Raw genomic sequence first — 12,678 nt, 5'->3', positions numbered from 1 at the left:
TATATGTATATGTATAGCTGATTCACTTTGTTATAAAGCAGCAACTAACACACCATTGTAAAGCGATTATACTCCAATAAAGATGTTTAAAAAAAAAAAAATGAGAAGCAAGAAGAAAGACAGAGGAGGGATTTGTCACCAGCAAAACCCCCTGGGCTCCCCAGGGAAAAATAAGACGGAATCCAGGTAATAAGATAAGGTCTAACCTCTTCCTTTGTGCTTACTCTAGTTTCGCCTGCCTGTAGGGGGCCGTGTGCAGAGGTGTCCCATTGGGTTAGATTTCCCAGTGCTGAACTGCCGCGCTGACACACTGCAGCTCAGCCGGCCGTGTGCAGAAGCGCTGCACATGCACGTCAACCCAAGATGGCAGCAGCAGTGGGCCGCATGCAGAGAGGCTGTGCCCGCACTTAACTCTGTCCCCTCCCCCCCAGCCCAGACCCCTATAAAGCAGCCCCGTCCACCGCCTGTCAGGGTAAGTGTGTGGTATAGAGTGTGAGCTCGCACCTTTCCATTCTCTGATCCAAGAATGAAGCTTTCCTTTGCTTCTGAACCAAACTCTGCTTCATTCTATTGGTGCAAGCAATACCAGGCAGGAGGACCCTTATTGGGGCCCAACTCAAAAGGGTCAGTAACAGGAACTAAAGAAGACATGATATCTTCCTTCAGAGAGTGTGAGGTATGACACTTCATAGCTATTGGCTAGCATGAAGCAAGAGCCTGGAACGGCCAGGGGACCACCAGGTGAAATCTAAGGATAGACTCCATGCTGTGGGATGCAGAAGGAGAGAAATGGAGCACTGGTGCCCTTCATTGCTGGAGCAAACCTTACCTGATATCATCCCAACCACCAGACTTTTTATTCTTCTAACTAAACGAATGTCTTCCACTATTTAAGCCAGTTGGAGTTGGATTTTCTGTTAATCACAACAGAGTACTCTGCTATATTAGTCCTCTTGCTGTTCTCGTTCCTTGTCCATTGCTGGAGGCCTCTTTCTCACAGGGGAAAAAAGAGGAGAGAAGAAAAGAAGAAAGGATTTGAAAGCCAAGTCTGGAAATTTGACTTCTTGGTAGCTGCTCTGGAAAGAGGTCCGACAGGGGACACTCAGAGTTGTTGGCCAGAATAAATTCCAAAATTATTTGGAAATGTCAATGTCCATCCTCTCCCTTCTCCCACAGATAATCAAGAGTTGGCTAAGAGTGATAATCCCCACCAAGTACAGCCAAGGAAATATCACCGCTCTGGAATCCTGAGTCTTTCCAGAGGTACAAACCATCATGTTCAGAGTGAGTTCCAGGGCTGGGGGCAGAGGCCACCTCGTGTTAGTGACCCATCTGGGACACCTCAAGCCATTTCATAGACACTGGGAGGGCTGCCTGTAAGCAGTCCTGCTGGCTCCTCCTCCTCTGCACTTCTATCCTGACCCAGAGGACAAGATGAGATGAGGCCTGAGGGCCAATCTCACGACCAGTGAGAGCCAGTACAAGAGCTCAAGGTCACAACACAGCCCCTCCTGGTAGCAGGATTTGAGACAAGGCATGAGGCTTAGTGGCTCCTTGACGTGCCAGGCAAGAAGCTGGAGACAACTAGGACCACCTGAGATTGCTCTGCACCCAAGATGGGGGCGGGAGGTGGGCCTGGGGATGTCCACAAGCCAGGACATCCAATGGGCTGGGCCAGCTCAGGGGCAAGTCAGGTGACTGCCAGCACCTGAAGTTCCAAGAGAAGGGAACACATCACAGCAGCAGGGTTTTAGGGAGACGGTCCCTCCCCAAGGGGTGAGTCCACGAGGGGTAGAGTCCCAACCCCCAGTCTCTAGCTCCAACACGTACTAGCTGTGTTCCCTCAAAGAATCTCTTAGAGGTTCAGTTTCCTCACCTGGAAAACAGGAATAACAATAATTCCCCCCTTATAAGATTGTTGTGATGAATAAATGCATGTTAAATGCTTAGGACAATGCCTGGCACACAGTTGAACTCAACACAAGGCAGTTCCTTGGCTACTGGGGCGAAGGGGGGCTAAGATTCAATGGGGAAGCGGCAGTGAGCAAAGCAGGAGCCCAACGCTCACCCGTCTCCAATCGCTCAACACTTTGCATCTACGGTGGGCCAGGCTCCCAGCTGCAGATGCAGAGGCGGACGAGAGCCAGAGCTCACCCTCCAGCTCCGAGAGCCTCAGGGAAGCCGAGTCCCCACAGGGGCTGGACCAAGGCCTTCCCTCCAGCCTTAAGTGAGGCCCCTCTGAAATGGGGATGGGCAGGCCTCACTGGGGAGCGCCCAGTGGGCTGCCTCTGGGGTCTAGGAAGGGCAGAGCCTGGAGAAACAGGCAGGAACAGACAGAGGTAAATGGGGCCTGGAGAGCAGGGGCACTGCACAGAGTTGGCCAAGTGGGTGCCTGTCCGTGGCCCCCTGTTTCCTGTTCCTCTTGGGGTCATGGGTCGATCAGCAAGTCCGAGGGAAAACCAAAGGGATGAGAGTCTTTGTCTCTACTTGTGTGGTTCAGAATTTCCTTAACCAATGCCCTTGAATTTTCACCCATGTTTCTGTATTTCATTGTTAAAAGTTAAAGAAAATAATTCTTTTTTTAAAAAGACTCTATTCCACAAGAATATTCCTGTGTCCCATGAATGCACTTGGAGCCTCCGCTCCCTCAATGGAGGTCAGGATAGGTGGTGGGGCAGAATGCGGAGGGCACGCCCAGAGCAAGGTGGCTGCATTTGGAACCCAGCACCACTACACTCCCAGTTTGAGAGCTGTGTGATCTTGGACATGTTCTCTAACCTCTCTGTGCCTTTGGTTTCCATCTTTTTAAAAAATGGTGATAATGGTAACTTAAATTGGCTAATATGTATAAAAGCACTCAAAACAGTACTTGGTGCTTGGTAAAAGCTTGGTAAAGTATTTGCTAATACTGTTCCCATGGCCTTAATCCATATTTCCCCCAAGCCCTGCAGCTCTCCCCAAGCCTCTGAGCTCCCAGCTGAGACCCAGGGGCTTTTTTAGTTTTTTTGTAAATATTTTATGTATTTATTTATTTATTTGGTTGCACTGGATCTTAGTTGCGGCAGGTGGGCTCCTTAGTTGTGGCATGCAAACTCTCAGCTGCGGCATGCATGTGGGATCTAGTTCCCTGACCAGGGATCGAACCTGGGCCCCCTGCATTGGGAATGCAGAGACTTAACCACTGTGCCACCAGGGAAATCTCCAAGGGCCTTTTTAATTGCCCAGTTACAGCCCAGAGTGTGGCACCAACCACAAATTTACAGGTTTAATGTAGCCACTGGGATTCCTTTGGTTACAAGTAGCAGTAAACCTGCCCCAAACTCAGAGCTGGAGCACCAAATCTCACCAAAAATGAGATTTTATGAGTGCATATAACTGAAGAGTGCGTGGCTTGGTTCAGATGCTCAAAGAGTGACGTCAGGCTCTACTGTCACTCTGTCAACTTTCTCTGCTTGATGTGTTAACTCCATTCTCAGACTGATCTCTACTCATGCTCACAAAATGGCTGCCAATAGCGACAGGAGCTGCCTCCTCCCTGGCTCAAAATTAGTGAGAAAAGAATGGAACTACTTCCCTACAGGCTCAAACAAAAGCCCTCAATCCAATCTCCTTGCTATGTAATAGTCACCAGTGTTTTGATTAGCAGGGTCTGTGTCAAGGGCCACCCCCAGAGGCAGAAATAGAGCCATGTAGAGAAATGGACGTCCAAACAGAAGTTGTCCACTACTCCTCTCCACAAAAAAAAAAAAAAAGTTTGCAATATTTGAGGATGGCAGAAGAGGATGATCCTATAGGTAGGAAAATGTCTGCTTTCTTTTTCCTTAACATGTCTAAGCAGTTCATCGCCTTTTTCCATTCCAAAAATGAGAGTCAGGGCAAGTTGTAGCTTGACGGCGAAGAATCCATGCTTGGGAATGCGACCGCCTGGAGCAAATTCCGGCTTTGTGGCTGACCGCCTCTGTGACCCAGGACAACTGACTGTTCCGCCTTGGGCCTCAGTCTGCTTGCCTATAAAACAAGAGCAATAATCCTACCTACGTCACAGCGTTGTTGTAAGAATTAAATAAAAGAATAGTGCCTGTCTGGCCCACAGTAAATAATGAATTTGTACTTGTAGTTGTTATTAGTGTGTGGGTGTTCCTACCCAACTCTGCTCTGTCTCACTCAGCGCTGGGCTCTGGGCCCACAGCCTTCAGGGGAGAGAAGGGGGCAGGGAGGGCCCTCCTTGAGTGACCGGCTCCCCTCTGAGAGCGAGGGCAAGAAGTATAGGACCCAGGAAGGCCAGGCTGGAGCACAGGCCCGAGGGTGGGAACCGGCCAGCACCAAGGAATTCCTAGCAAGTGCTCCCTACCCCTGAGTTCAGAAGAAAAACACAGCATCTCTTTTTGCCTTCCTAGCCCTCTCTGCTGAGGGAAGCAGTGAAAAACTCGATCCAAACAAGACCCAAATCTATGCCAGCATTTGCATACAGAGAGTTTATATAGATTAGGACCTCTCTGTTGACTCTCAGCTTAAACCTCCCAGGCTTTGTAGTTCAGGAAAGTTTAATGTTCTGTTTCATGAAGTTCCTTGCCATCCTAAGTGGCTCTGTCAGCTCTTAGAAGGGAAACTTCCCCCTTCAGGGTACATTTCCCCTGCCCTGAGCCAGAGAGCCCCGTTGCTAAGGGCATCTGTTCTGTTTGCTTATGAGAAGTACAGATGTGAATAGTCTCCAAGTTGCATCTTTTGTTCTGCTCATCTGGCAGCCGGGGCAGCCGGCTGATGTAACAGCTGCAGAACACTGGGGCTCCCCGAAGGGGGAAAGAGAGAAAAGAAAAAAGGCAACCGTAGCCCAGGAGAATATGCCAGCGCTCAGAGGCTTCCAAGAATTGGATCTATTCTTAGGAATCTCACTCCATATCACTCCAACCTTCATGGAGGCTGATGGGAGGCAATTTAGTTCAACCCATTTCTGTTGAGCCCTCACGGGGCAGCTGTGAGGGGAAGATGGTGACTCAAAAGGATCATGTAGATATAGTTTCTGCCCACTGTGGGAGTACACTCCTGGCTGGGGAAGAGCTGGCTTTACCTTGAAAGGGGTTAAATTACAAAGTGTTCACTAGTGTCACATCCCTACCAGAAGAGAGGACCAGTGGATTTCTGAGCAGGTGCTCAAATATTATCTGAGCTAAGCTAAATGTCAAAACGACAGATACTTCTTGAGTAACCAGTGGGTTTCCCACACTGTGAAAGCACAAGATGAAGACCAGACGGTCAAGAAATATTTGTCTAGTTGATGACTACCTCAAACTTACACCCAAGTTAACTTCACATAGCACAATAATTCCATGAAAGAGGTAGGAGAAAGCATAGATGAATACTAATCCAAATCCAATCACATCTGATCACCTCCCCTTGCTGCCTCATTTGTCCAAGCCATCATGGTCTCTCACCTGGGTTATGGCAATTGCTTCCTAACTGGTCCCCCTTCTTCCACCTTTGCTAGCCCACCCCTTTTTGAGGTTATTCTCAACACAGCAGCCAAGGTAATCCTGTGAACACTAAGTTATATCATGTCGCTCTTGTGCTCAAAAGCCTCCAGTTTTGGACTTCCCTCGTGGCACAGCGGTTAAGAATCCACCTGCCAACGCAGGGGACACAGGTTCGAGCCCTGGCCCAGGAAGATCCCACATGCCACGGAGCAACTAAGCCCGTGCACCACAACTACTGAGCCTGCGCTCTAGAGCCCACGAACCACAATTACTGAAGGCGGCACACCTAGAGCCCATGCTCTGCAGCAAGAGAAGCCACCACAATGAGAAGCCCGCGCACCGCAACGAAGAGTAGCCCCCGCTCACCGCAACTAGAGAAAGCCCGCGTGCAGCAACAAAGACCTAACACGGCCAAAAATAAATAAATAAATAAATAAAATAAAATAATTGGAAACAGGAAGCATGGTTCCCTGAGGTTACCTAGGGGATGGTTAAAAAAAAAAAAAAAAAAAAAAAAGCCTCCAGTTTTTTCCCATCTCACAAAGGGCAAAAGCCAAAGTTCTTCCAATGAATGGCTTTCAGGGCCCTCGGTGGTGTGTGGCCCCATGTGAGTGGAGCCACCTTGAAAGTGGCTGCCAGGGCCTCCATATCTGACATCACGTGCAGCAGAGACGAGTTTTTCCTTGCAGAGCCTCTAGAATTTGCAGAATCATGAAGGATAAACAGTCGTAACTTTTGTGAGCCACTAAGTTTAAAATGCTTTGTTACGCAGCAATAGATAGTCATTAAGATTTCACACATTTTTTTAAAGTTCACTGCTGAAAAGATTCAAAAACCACTATTATAGAAAAATATTTAATGAAAAGATAAATGCTTCATTACGCATTAAATTTCAAAAGGTTACAAAATAGTATGTGTAAAATTAAAAAAACATTTTTAGTATACAAAGTATCTATAAAGTTCTCACGTAGCTTGAATTTTTAATAAATTCACCTCTATAATCGGTATAAAAGACTTGCAAAATGCAACTCAAGATTTTAACAAAACTGCCAGTGATTTGTTTGCTCTAATTTCTTTATAGAGGGAAAGTGAGCAAGAGGGAAAGAAAACAAATTTTCATTTAGTTCTAAACCCCTTACTGTGTAAACTAGACATTGTCCTCAAAATCCCAGGAAGGGAAAGGCAAAAAGAAATGGAATAAGTTAATTCTTAGGATGAGCTACCAAGGACCCAGTTCCTGATGACTTGGGAAATTTGGACAAGTTTTGGGTGTTTTTATTTTTATTTTTTTAATTAATTAATTTATTTATTTATTTAATTTTTGGCTGCGTTGGGTCTTCGTTGCTGCACGCGGGCTTTCTCTAGTTGCGGTGAGCGGGGGGCTACTCTTCATTGCAGTGCGCAGGCTTCTCATTGCAGTGGCTTCTCTTGCTGCAGAGTACGGGCTCTAGGCACGTGGGCTTCAGTAGTTGTGGCATGCGGGCTCAGTAGTTGTGTCACGCAGGCTCAGTAGTTGTGGCTCGCAGGCTCTAGAGCACAGGCTCAGTAGTTGTGGTGCATGGGCTTAGTCACTCCGTGGCATGTGGGATCTTCTTGGGCCAGGGCTCGAACCTGTGTCCCCTGCATTGGCAGTCAGGTTCTTAACCACCGTGCCACCAGGGAAGCCCTCCTTGGGTGTTTTTAAATATGCTTTGTTTCATGTAGTTGCTGGCGGCAGTGGTGGCAGTGGTGCCTTTGACCCAGCGCCAAGCTAGATGCAGTTCCATTGTATTGCTGGAGAGACCAGCCTGGATACTGGGCAGGTGAAATTGATTCCCTGTGTTTCTTCCCTGTGATTCCTTAACTCTTCCCTAGTGTCTCTAGTCCAGTGTGTGTCACTGCTCCTTGCAAATAGAATAGGCCTAAGTCAATACAACCACACTGAGTTTTCAGGCAGCTAAAATTTCATTCCGTTTATGAAGCCTCCCTCACCCTGGCATTGATTTTTTTTTTTTTTGAAACAAAGTGCAGTCGTTTACATTTTTCAGAGTTTTATTTCATCTTCTTGTTTTCAACAGTGCTTCCAGCCTGTCAAGTCCAATTGAACCTTAGCTGGATCAACACTTATACAAGCTGCTCCTCTCTGGGACTTCCCTGGTGGCACAGTGGTTAAGAATCTGCCTGCCAATGCAGGGGACACGGGTTCGAGCCCCGGTCCAGGAAGATCCCACATGCCACAGAGCAACTAAGCCTGTGTGCCACAACTACTGAGCCTGCACTCCAGAGCCCCAGAGTCACAACTACTGAGCCCACGTGCCACAACTACTGAAGCCGCGCGCCTAGAACCCGTGCTCCACAAGAGAAGCCCACGCGCCACAACGAAGAGTAGTCACCCCTCGCCGCAACTAGAGAAAGCCCGCGTGCAGCAACAAAGACCCAACGCAGCCAAAAATAAATAAATAAATTTATAAAACAAAAACAAACAAGCTGCTCCTCTCTGCCTTAGGTCTTTTGGAAATTTTACAAATGTGTCTTGGGTGTCTTCATTGAGAAAAATGAACTTTTAAACTCTGTTGGCGTGGGTGGAGTCTTCCTGCAGAATTTCATAGTCATTTAGTGTTTAAAAATCTCACAGCCACCGCCAGAAGATTAAAATAGTGTCAGACACCATGTTTATCTCTAAACTGTGTTGTTTTTGAGGTCGTGCTGCTGTGCACAGAAATGTGTCCAGCAAGGTCCTGCGTATGATCCAGATGAAAAGCACGGTAGCCTTGCGAGTTAACTACTGCTCTGATTTATTGTTTACACTGGAAGTTTTTTTTCCCCATGCGATGTAAGTCAAACTTAGTGTTTGTCACTAATAAATGGTAATACTAAAAAAAAAAAACACAAAAAAAACTAGTGTCAGACAAAAAGGTGGGAACTATCCCAGCAGGGATTAGGTGACTTTAAGATGAAGTGTCCACAGCCCCACCCAAAGTAAATATGAAACTCCCCTGAGAATCCCTTCATTTCACTGACTGTTCCATAAATGTACTAACCTTTTTTGAGGTCCAATGCAAATATCTGTTCTGTGTTTATTATTCTAATATGTCAACGTCCTCTTCCTATTTGCCGATGTAAGTTCTTTTGAGGCAGGGACAATTGTTGTTATTTGGTTAAACAGAATAGAGGATTAGGGGCTTCTCAAATGCTGGATGGGGAAAAAATGGGATGAGTCACAGTAACATTCAGGATGTTTCTATAAAAAGGCCTTTTAACCATTTAATAAACATAACAAATCAATGGAGAAGGAAAGGATTATTCAATAAACAATGGCAGGATATTCATTAGACATCTTGAAGAGGAGGAAAAACTCTATTTCAGCCTTAAATTCATGCCATGAATCAAAATAAATTCTAGAAAGATTAAAGAGACATATGATGCAAGAGCAGATCACTAAACAGACATGTAAGATTGAGGGTCCAGAAATAAATTCTTATGTTTATTGTTACGTTTATGGTCAATTGATTTTCAACAAAGGTACCAACACAATTCACTGGTGAAAGGATAGCCTTTGTAACAATTAGTGCTGGGACAGCTGGATAATCAGAGGCAAAAAGACCCTTACCCCCATGTTATACACAAACTTTAAATCAAATTGGATTGTAGACTTACATGTAAGAGCTAAAACAATAACACATTTAGAAGATAACATAGGAGAAAAATATTCAAGACATTGTGTTAGGCAAAGATTTCATCAATATGACACCACAAGTACGACCCATAAAAGAACAAATTGATAAATTGGACTTCATCAAACAACTTTTGTGCTTCACAAGACACAAGTAAGAAAATGAAAAGACAAGCAGCAGTCTGGGAGAAAATATTTGCAAACAGGACTCCTGCTCTCACAGACTTTATCTTCTTTAGAGGGCATGGGCGGGGGAGTGGGGCACACAGAAACAAATTAACAAATAACAAAATATCAAATCATGATTAGTGCTCTGCAGAAGACAAAATGCCTGTGATATGTTGGATATTGGCCATGTTAGATTGTCTACTTAGGAAATAGTTCTCTGCTGGGAAGTCATTTATACTGAGCAATCTGAGCTCTGAGTAACAAGCAAAAAGTCAATCATGAGAAGAGACAAAGGGAGTACCACCAGGCAGAAGCAGCAGCATGTGCAAAAGCCCTACGGTGGATTCAAGATTGGCATGTTTGAGTCAATGAATGATGGTAGGTGAGGCTCTGTCAATGTGGGCAAGGAGGAGAGTGATACCAGATGGGGTGGGAGCCTTAGGAGGATGCCTGGTCCCAGAGGGCTTTCTGAACGAAGGTGAGAAGTGTGTGTGTGGGCGGCGGTCTGTCCTCAAATGTGATTGAATCAGATCAGAATATGATCTCTACTCGACAGAGAATGGATTCCAAAAGTGTGTATCACTCAGTGTTCTTAGTTCCAAATAACAAAGCTGACTCTGGCTGGTTTAGCAAAAAGAAACTTATTTTAATTTTTTTTTTTAAGGATTTTATTTTAAAAGAATATTGGGCAACTCGTAGATTTTTTTTGGAGGACCTGAAAAACAAGACTCAGGATAGAGCATCCAGGGACAATTCCTAAAGCCACAAGGAGGGAGCCCCCACTGCTGATGCCCCATTGGTAATACTTCTGTGTGTTGAACTTAACTCTGGCATCCTTGCTGCCCCCAAAGTTGTCGCCTTTGCTGTTTCAAAACAAAAAACAAAAAAAAGTTCTGCACAGACTTTCCTTTTTCAAGCTGCTCACTGCTGAATCAATGTGTCTTAAGCATGCTGATTGGCAGAGCCTGGTCACCAGGTTACATCCTCGTGGGAAGCTAGGAATTTGAGGTTTCTAGGTTCTAAATTCAGGGATTAAAACTTGCAAGGTGGGAATTTTCCCAAATATAAGAAGGATGCTTTGAAAATTACTAGGAGGGGGCTTCCCTAGTGGCGCAGTGGTTAAGAATCTGCCTGCCAATGCAGGGGACACGGGTTCGAGCCCTGGCCCAGGAAGATCCCACATGCCGCAGAGCAACTAAGCCCGTGCGCCACAACTACTGAGCCTGAGTGCTAGAGCCCGCGAGCCACAACCACTGAGCCCATGTGCCACAACTACTGAAGCCCATGCGCCTAGAGTCCGTGCTCCACAACAAGAGAAGCCACCGCAATGAGAAGCCCGTGCACCGCAACGAAGAGTAGCCCCCGCTCGCCGCAACCAGAGAAAGCCTGCGCACAGCGAAGACCCAACGCAGCCAAAGATATAAATACATAAATTTATTTTTAAAAAATTACTAGGAAGTCAGAAAACAATAAAATCCATTAAATGGAATGAGAATAAAAATATGAATCCAAATGAGGGGGCTGGTGCAGTATTTCCAGTGAGGGATAATGGGAGACTTGATAGGCTGATACTATGTTATAGGACAGTGGTTCTCAAAGTAGGGCCCATGACCCGCCGCATCAGCATCTTCTGAAGACTTTGTTAGAAATGCAAATTTCAGGCCCCACCCCAAACTTACTAAATCCGAAACTGAGGGTGAGTGAGGCTCAGCAATTCGGTTGTAACAAACCACCCGGATGATTATGATGCCTGCTAAGGTTTGAGAACCATATACTCCCATTGCATTGGGCTTAGAGCTTCAGTGTATGAATTGGGGAGGGGGACATGATTCAGTCCACAGTAGACATGTAATATTAAGAAGATACTTTTCTTTGCTCATGTGAGTGTAGGGTACATGAATCTGTGACATTGCTACATTAGTACTTTCAATCCCTTCTCCTCAACTCCCATGCCTTCCACCCCTCCCCTCATCAGAGTCTCATCATACAGACAAACAGCGTCCTCACCTGTCCCCAGACCTCCGATTTTGCCACCCTGCCTCCAGTGCGTTTTCCACGCACCAGACTGAGTTCATGAAAAGGCAGTTCTCCCCATTCCACTCCTTTGCCCCAAACCCCGTAGCTCGGCACTGTTTCCAAAATGTTCCTGGTTCTAAGAATCATCAGGGTGCTTGTTAAATCAAGCCCTTCCTTACAGTTCTGGAGTGAGTCTGGGGCATCCAAAATTTTATCATGTCAATCAAGTGATGCATATCACCCAGTTTGAGAAACCCTGCCCCTCATGATAAATTTCAAGATCCTTAGCAAAGCACAAATATGGCTTAGTAAACTGGCCTTGTCTTTTCTCTCCAGCTTCCTGCCACTCCCTCTCCCCCTGCCCCCCATTCCCCACCCACCCCCCAGCACTCCAACTCCAGCCGTGGGGAATTATTTATGGCTCCTGAGTACCCCATTCTCTCTTGTGCCCCCCTGACTTGGCATATGCCCCTCTGTATGAAAGGATGCCCTCTCTTATCCTGGGCCGCCTGACCAACTCCACATCTGTCACCTCCCAGCTCAAACCTCCTTCTTCCATGAAGGCCTCCCACCTCCTCACCCCTTGTTAACACTCTTTACGCTTCTGCTGCACGCTGTGTGTTTCCACTGCAATAACCATTTCAGTTTTCTATTTGCTTATTTGCATGTTCGCCTCCCCACCAGATCCCCTTATTTCTGGCAGTGAGGATGGAAAATGTGGAGGTTTCTATCTAAGACATGGTTGGGTTTCTGAACTTCTTCCCCTGACTGCGATCTTGGGACAAACCATCTTCCAGAAGATGGGTTGGAGCCTTAACCCCTGGTCTGCTTCCAGAGGCCAGGCTGCTCTGAGGGAGAGTGGTGAGAAGACCCTTCCCCAATCTCACCAGCCAGAGAAAGTCACTTCTCTCTCTAGGGGGGAGGAAAGAAGAGTGAAGAGCGGCAGATGGGCTTCCCCCTCACACTTCTCTCCTGGGAGTGGAGGGAAAGTGGAAGCACGGGGAGGGGGGGGCGCACTCCCCTCACTGACCCCCATGAGGAAGTGCTTCAAGAAGGGCTGATATTTGTAGAGTCGGGTTTAAGAAGGAAGTGAGCAGCAGTTTTTCCAAAGTCAGAAGGGAAATGGAAAAGTTCATATCGTGTGAATCTGTGGAAGGCTGAGAAGGATCCTGTATGAGACTCAGAATCCAAAGTTCAAATACTCCCCAACTTCAGCAAGGTTGTGAGAAGGTGGGGAAGTGGCTTAATCTCTCTAGACCTCCCTTCAGCCATCCATCAAACATCTGTCATGACCCTGGTAGGGTGAGAAGATGGCAGAAGGGCTGGGTGGACTCAATATTACCTATTATCTTGGGTAACAGTAATAACCAG

This window comes from Balaenoptera musculus, chromosome 5 (genome assembly GCF_009873245.2).
Source record: "Balaenoptera musculus isolate JJ_BM4_2016_0621 chromosome 5, mBalMus1.pri.v3, whole genome shotgun sequence".
NCBI lineage: Eukaryota > Metazoa > Chordata > Mammalia > Artiodactyla > Balaenopteridae > Balaenoptera > Balaenoptera musculus.
This window is presented reverse-complemented; position numbering follows the sequence as displayed.